The 7,977-nt window shown below is 40.1% G+C and overlaps 1 protein-coding gene across 2 annotated transcripts in view; it reads left to right on the top strand.

The window, feature by feature from the left end:
• The first annotated feature begins 163 nt into the window (after positions 1 to 163).
• Positions 164 to 7,977, top strand: part of NUCB2 (nucleobindin 2) — a 47,457-nt gene continuing 39,643 nt past the window's right edge. For both annotated transcript variants that reach the window (XM_027115288.1, XM_027115289.1), the window contains exons 1-2: positions 164 to 295; positions 5,379 to 5,530. The gene's annotated coding sequence lies outside the window, so the exon portion shown is untranslated. The remainder of the gene's footprint in view (positions 296 to 5,378; positions 5,531 to 7,977) is intronic.

Raw genomic sequence — 7,977 nt, 5'->3', positions numbered from 1 at the left:
TCCCCGGGGCTCCTACGCGTTAGCTCTCCACACCGCCCGCCTCCAAGCCCTCCGGCGCGGCCTGGTCTCCGCCCTTGCCAATCGGCACCTTCCACTCTTCGGGTAGGACCAATTAGCGGCTGCTGGGGCCCGGGGCGGTCGCCATGGCAGCAAGGAGGCGGGAGCGCGCGGTGGGTAGAAGTACAGAGCAGAGCTGCCGGCTGGGGGCTGGAGAGGTAGGTCCGTGCGCTGCAAGCGTTCAGCAGGCGGAGCTTCGCGTGTGGAGACGCGGCTTCGTAAGGCCGGCGGTCTCGAGGTGGGTGAGGATCTGCACCGCGGGAGGCTGGGGTGGGTCCTGAGATAAAGCTCAGGTATTCGCGTACCCTGCCCCGGCAGTAAGGATGGTGGGAGCTCCACGGTTGGGCGGGCACGGTGGAGAGTGGCTTCCAGCTCGAGCTTGAGACGCGAGGTCTCTTTCTCCGTTCCACTCGCTGCCGGGCACCCATGCTTTCTTTGCGGTCGATGAAAGTGGCAGGCTCTTGGCGAGGAGCAGGCGGGGGGGGGTGGGGTGAGTGCAGGTCCAAGTCCCAGTCTGGGCTCCAGCCCGGCCTTGGCAGGTTGATGGGCGAGGGAGGTGCCCCCTGGTGAGACTGATGCTCACCACCGGCTGAGGCGCAGGAGCTAAGATAGGCCGGTGAATCCTGCTCTTCTGCCGGTTCTGTTCAGCCGGCAACCGCTGACATTAGGGGAGGAGAAAGTTCGTGCCGGGTGTGGTATTGTTTTCCCTAAGTGACAAATCATTAGGTGTGAGATGATGGTACAGGGTTTGAGAAGGATGGTACTTCCTCGTTGCACCTGCTAAATAGTGACTGAGTAAAATGTGGTTATTGTTGTGGTTGGTGCTGGCAGTGGTCTTGGATGGCAGTTATTTTATAATGTCAAGAAAGAAAATATGGACATAAACCATTGAACCATTACTCTCATTTCTGGGAGACAGAACCTCTTGAAAGTCTCAGTGTCCGCTAAACTCCTAAATTGGATAATGTCCATTTACACAATTGAATAAGTAGGTGCTGCCGTCTAAGCCTTTTATTAAGGCTATTAAATTCATGAGTGACTATGAGCACCAAACTATATATTACCTGGGTTAAAAAAGGGGGGAGGAGGGAGAAGGGAGGTTAAATGCAATTATATCTGATACTCAATGTTGTCTGAAGGATATTGTGGACTTTCCTTATAAGAACTGAAAGAATTGATGAGATATTTGCTTTAAGGAATTCATTAAAAGTAGTATGACTAGTGGTATAATAGATTTGGATCCATTAACTTATAGCTTCTTTTACAGCCTACTTAAATTACTTGTTTCTTAAGACCTTCCCTGGTAAACTCTGTTGCATAGTGTCAGCCAATATCCAGATTCTTGCATCTTGTTCCTCATAGATATTGCCTCGAGACTCATTCTGATTTAAGCCGAGTGTTAGTTCTTGTTTTACAAAACTTGAAAACCAAGTTCAACAAACGTTGAACCAACAGATGTTTCAACAATTCTTCCTCCGTTAGTAGAGTCAAAATTTTAAGAAAAAAATGGAAATTAGAATTAGAAATGAAATCTCAAATAATATCCCTCTTGTTATTAGGGTAAACATAGGAACTTCTGGGCTTCCCTTGTGGCGCAGTGGTTGAGAGTCCGCCTGCCGATGCAGGGGACGCGGGTTCATGACCTGGTCTGGGAAGCTCCCATATGCCGCAGAGCGGCTGGGCCCGTGAGCCATGGCCGCTGAGCCTGTGCGTCCGGAGCCTGTGCTCTGCAACTGGAGAGGCCACAACAGTGAGAGGCCCGCATACAGCAAAAAAACAAACAAACAAAAAAACCCATAGGAACTTCTGTTTCTCATCTTGGTCTTTAAATTCTCCATGATCTGGTCCTGCTTTTCAAGATAAGTGAAAAATTCATTTGTCTCCTTGTGGTTACCTATGTTGTTCTCCTTCTATTTTAGTTTTACCCATTTTGCAAGGGTGAAGTTCATGTTGTGTTTACCTTTCTATGATCTCCCGAGGTACTTATTGTTCATACCACACATTTTGTATATACCCTTTCAGTATGCTTTTTGCCAAGTTGGTTTGTGCTCTGTAAATACCAGTTAAAATGAAATGCACAATTAAGGCAATAAGGGTACCTTTCAAAACACTAGTTATTGATTATGGGCACTAATATAGAGTATCAGTAACATGATCAATACCAGTGTCTTTTTATTTTGGGATATGTTATGTACCTCTATAGACATACCAAACTAATTTTGTGTTATTTGGAATAATATTTAAATTCCTTTCCACTTTCTAAGGACCCTTTAGATGACTGAAGTGTGCAAAATACCCTTTTAAGTACTGGGTAGCTGGAGGAATCAAGTGTAGGATTTCAAAATGTACTGAAAATAATTCTTAAAGTCAATAATCTTTTAAGTATTGTAATTGAGTTGACTATATTTGGCATGATAGATGATTAACTTTTTCTAAATAATTGAAGGTCTAGAAAGGGGAAATTGTTATTTTTCTGTTTAATACATGCAATTAGTTTATAGGCTTTAAAAAACAGGCTCCTAACAATTTAAAATAATTCATTCAAGGAAAAGTGTTGATCACTTTAATGATTTTCAATCTAAAAATTTTAAAAACCACCACAATATGGTAAAAAGTACATTTACTTAGAATTAAATGGCCAGATTCCAATCCTGGCTCTGCCAAATGATCTTGGCCAACTCGGTTAACCTCCCTGTGCCTTATAACCTTTTATAAAAGTAGGGTCTGAAGCGAACAACCTCTAAGATCATTTCTGGTCCCAGCATTCTCTGATTTAAAAAATTTAAAGCAGCCTAATGGAAAATGAGATAGCAGTTGCATGCTTTTATTTTTGGCAGTTTTGTGTTTGTTTGTTTTTTCTTTGTTGTTTTTGGCAGAGCTTCTTGACGTACTGTATTTTAATTATTGAAGTACAGTATGTGTAAATAATGAAGACATTGTAATTTTAATAAATTTAAAATTCTTACTGTTGCTCATATGTTTATTGAGTATACATATGAGCAACAGTATCTGCTTTTCAGAAGCCTTATCATCAAGGATACTGTAGGGGAGAGGGAGAGAGAAATTAGGAGTTTGAGATTAACATATACGCACTACTACATACTACTATATTAACATATACACACTACTACACATTACTATATATAAAATAAACAAGGACCTACTGTATAGCATAGGAAACTATATTCAATATCTTGTAATAACCTATAGTGGAAAAGAATCTGAAAAAGAATAAATATAAATATATATATAACTGAATCACTTTGCTGTATACCTGCAAGTAACACAACATTGTAAATTAACTATACTTCAATTAAAAGAATGGTTAATTTAAAAAAAAGAATACTGAAACTGTCTTTTAAGGTTGGAAAAAAAGGCAATATACTGGTTTTCTTGATTGGTGTCCTTTTCTACAGATATGAGCAGCAGAGACACTAAGATCTATGCTGATATCTTGATACAGGGAAGGGTTGGAGTCCAGCTCAGCTGGTCATACATCTGATGTTTTATTTTTTTAATTTTTTAATTTTAGAAAGTTTCTTTTTTTCATATATATTTTATTTTAAATTTTATTTATTTAGTTGTTTATTTTGGCTGCGTTGGGTCTTCGCTGCTGCTCGCAGGCTTTTCTCTAGTTGCGGCGAGCAGGGGCTACTGTTTGTTGAGGTGCGCGGGCTTCTCATTGCGGTGGCTTCTCTTGTTGCGGAGCATGGGCTGTAGACGCGTGGGCTTCAGTACTTGCGGCATGCTGCGCTCAGTAGTTGTGGCTCGTGGGCTCTAGAGCGTAGGCTTGGTAGTTGTGGCGCATGGGCTTAGTTGCTGCACGGCATGTGGGATCTTCCTGGACTAGGGCTCGATCCTATGTCCCCTGCACTGGCAGGCGGATTCTTAACCACCGTGCCACCAGGGAAGCCCAGAAGCTCTGTTTTAATTCCAGGGAGGAAGAGATTGTGTTCTTCTTTTGTTGGATGTATTCTTTTCATTGGCCTACAGCTGCATCAGGACTTTGGCTATGGCAATGCTCAGAGGAGAGCTCTAACATGGCCTTTCAAAAAATGACATTTAAGGTTGTATGTCAAACTGGTTTATTGCTTTTTAAGTTCAATGACTTTGGGTGTTTACAGCACAGATTTAATTTAAATATATAGATATTAAATTTTCAAGACAGGAAGGGCATTACTGTTTATGGAGCATTTACTATTGCCAGTACTGTGCTAGTTACATTGTATTCATTCTTATTTTCATCCAGTCAAAAACTTATGGAGAAGTATTAGTTCAATTTTATAGATAGGAAAATCGAGACTCAGAGGGTCAAATAGCTTGCCAGTAAATGAGGGTGTTTAGGATTAAATCTGCTGTTTATTTTTATTTTTTTATATATATATTTTTTGCGGTACGCGGGCCTCTCACTGCTGTGGCCTCTCCCATTGCGGAGCACAGGCTCCGGACGCGCAGGCTCAGCGGCCATGGCTCACGGGCCCAGCCGCTCCGTGGCATGTGGGATCTTCCCAGACCGGGGCACGAACCCGTGTCCCCTGCATCGGCAGGCGGACTCTCAACCACTGCGCCACCAGGGAAGCCCTGCTGTTTATTTTTGACCATGCTGTGTTAATAAAAGTCATGTGCCTTTCCGACATATTACATGCATATGATTACTCTCCTGCTTAGATAATTTTATGTTAAATATAGTACCATGAAAAGAAACAAATCTGTGTTCTTAAAACTTGAAGATATTTTATTTCCTTATTTTCTTTACATACTGTTTAGAAATAATTATGTTCACTGGTGAGTTTGCACATGAGCTAACTGCCTTGTATTTTACAGTTAGGTAGTGGATTTCAAAAAAGATTTTGAGATGTTTTGCTTTATTACTGATCACTATGTCTGAGGCTGGGGCCAAGGTTAATTTTTAAAAGTGGTGCTAAGATTAAAAAAAGATTCCAGATAAAGATTTTAAGAAAAATTCCAGTTAAGGATTTAATGGGGAAACTTACCCTATATATTGAAGTCTCATTGCAGAGGAAAATAAGCTTTTAATTTGAACTTTTCTTAGTTATTTAAAAGAGGAGCAATATGGTAAAACCTGGGTACAATAAATGAGTATCTTTGCTTATTCTGGTCTTTGATTCTGTTTAGTTAATATATTTCTTTCCCTTCCGCCACTGGAATATGATACAGTCTCATTCCACTTTATAGAAATTTGGCACCTTTTCTTATCACAGGATTTGACAAATGTTTACACTGTCATGTGCCATTACCACTGTAATAAGGCTAAATTTATGTTTATTTTTAATTTTTTTTTTTTTTTTACATATATTTAGAACCTGTTAAGAGTCAGTTCTTGCGAAAAAGCATTGAGCCAGGAGCCAGACCCACCTCTTCACTGACTGATCTTGTGCAAGTCATCTTACCTCTCTGGATCTCAGTTGCCTGATCTGTAAAAAGGAGATAAAAATTCTTTACCTGTTTGAAGGTAAGTGATCAGTTAAGAAAGCAAAAATGAAAACAGACTTAGTGGTGGCTTCAACATAAAATATTTATTTTCTCATGTAAAGTGATTCTTGAAGTAAGCAGCCTAGAATAGGTGTAGTAGCTTCATAAAGTCACCAGGGACCTAAACTTTTTCCAGTTCTTTGATCTGCTTTTCCTAAGATGTGGCCCTGGTCCTCGTAGTCCAGAATAGCTGCCAGAGCTCTAACTGTCAAAGCAGAGTTCCAGGCAGCAAGGCAAAGACAAAGAAGGATGCATCCTCTCCCTTTAAGGAGATTATCCTGAACCAACGCTCAGGCTACCAGGGAAGCAGGGAAATGTAGCTGGATACATGGCTGCCCTGAACAAAATTGGGCTTTTGTTATTGAAGAGGAAGGGAAGATTTGGATATTGGCTGGGAAATAGAAGTATTTGCCACAATATGGATCTTTTTCTCTTTCATCTCTGATATCTGTAAGCTGTGATAACCACTCAAAGAAGCTTCAGTAGTTTGCCACGGCAGAGCTCTAGTCTGACCATTGTCTCTAGAAGAAAATAACTTTCATCTAATACACTGTTTTTCTTTTGTTATGTTTATCCCATGATTCATTATAGAAGGTTTTCTGTCTTGATTGGGTATTTGTTCTGGTTATTTAAAAAAAATTACCCATAAATGTTCAATAGTAGATGTTGGTTGTGTAGCTAACATTTATTGAGCCACTTGCTTTATGCAAAGTACTATAAAGACAGAGATAAGTTATCCTAAGAGTATCACATAATAAGTCATCAGGAAGTAAATTTATGTTGAAAAGTGTAATCCACCTTAAGATACATTTAAATTCAATGTTGTCTTGCAATGAACATTTTTACCTTTCTTCTTGGTTAAAAGTTGTGGTTTTTTTAAAACAACTTAACTGTTAACCGTCTTGAAATTTCCTCTTACTTAACTACTAGCCCTTGCTTAACTTACTTAGGTATACCAATATTTTATTTCCTTCCAGACCTTTTTGGGTAAATATTATGTAAATATACCCTATACTTGTCACATGAAATGATTCAATTGCCATTACATCTGTAAAGAAAGTGAATGAAATAAAGTTTTGAGAAAAGGAAACTGAAATTTAGAAATGGAAATTGGATGGGGGAAGAACCTAAAGATTCAGTGAATCTTTTAAGAATATTAGAAGGAATATAAGGAGCAAATTAAGACATTTAGCATTGTTAGTCACCTGACTGAAAACGTCTTATTTGCTGAATACTATTTTAATGCCTTAAAAGTTTTTCAATTAACAGAAAGGATCATGCGGCATGTTGCTTTGTAAGCAGCTTTTTTCAAATTGCAATTGTTTACTTAATAGGCTGCCTTCCACACTAGATTGAAAACTCTGTGAGGGTAGGGACCATGTCTATCTCACTTACCTTTGTATCCAGCATATAGCTGGAATATAGTGAGTACTTAGTAAATATTTGTTAAATTAATAAATAGCATACAACAGATTAAACAAAACGTACTTCAATTCAGTCTTAAATTTAAAAGGAATAGGAGTAAAAGAGGAGGGTTGGGGGAGGGAGAAAGAGATGGATGAGGGAGGAAGAAGAGAAACAAAAGGAAAGAGAGACAAACTAGTTTCAGTTTTTTGTACTCTTCACACTTCTCACCCATGACCATGCTTTTTAATCACTTCCACGGTTTTTCTCCTTACAAACAAGCAAAACATGAAACTCTTGAGAAACACACATACACATACACACCCCAAGTAAACTTAATCTGGATAATTACTGGTAGGAATCAGTAGTTGAGAAATGTGCCTCTGTTTATGAATGGGAATTTTGATTTGGTGGAGACAGGGAAGGAGAGTTAAACTTATTTTTAGGACTTGGACATTTAGGGAAATTATTTTGTATCTACTGCATGTTAGGAGAGGCTTAAGAACTCTGCTTTTTTTTTTTTTAATTTTGGCTGTGCTGGGTCTTGTGGTGCACGGGCTTCTCTCTGTGGCGCACAGGGTTAGTTGCCCCGCGGCATATGGGATCTTAGTTCCCCAACCAGGGATTGAATCTGTGTCCCCTGCATTGGAAGGCAGATTCTTAACCACTGGACCACCAGGGAAGTTCCAAGAACTCTGCTTATTTTGTAATTTTTCTTGAGGCTCTAATGCCTTTGGGATCAGTGCTTTCCATGCTGTCTTTTTTTTTTAATTTATTTTTTGGCTGTGTTGTGTCTTTGCTGTGCACGTGCTTTCTCTAGTTGCGGTGAGTGGGGGCTACTCTTCCTTGTGTTGCGCAGGTTTCTCATTGCGGTGGCTTTTCTTGTTGTGGAGCACGGGCTATAGGCACACGGGCTTCAGTAGTTGTGGTGCATGGGTTCAGTAGTTGTGGCTCGCAGGCTCTAGAGCGCAGGCTCAGTAGTCATGCAGCAGGGGCTTAGTTGCTCTGCGGCATGTGGGATCT

Source organism: Aethalodelphis obliquidens, unplaced genomic scaffold (assembly GCF_003676395.1).
Source record: "Aethalodelphis obliquidens isolate GAN/ISIS:26980383/991018 unplaced genomic scaffold, ASM367639v1 scaffold14, whole genome shotgun sequence".
Classification (NCBI taxonomy): domain Eukaryota; kingdom Metazoa; phylum Chordata; class Mammalia; order Artiodactyla; family Delphinidae; genus Aethalodelphis; species Aethalodelphis obliquidens.
The sequence above is the reverse complement of the archived record's forward strand: the minus strand, read 5'-3'. Positions and strand labels throughout refer to the sequence as shown.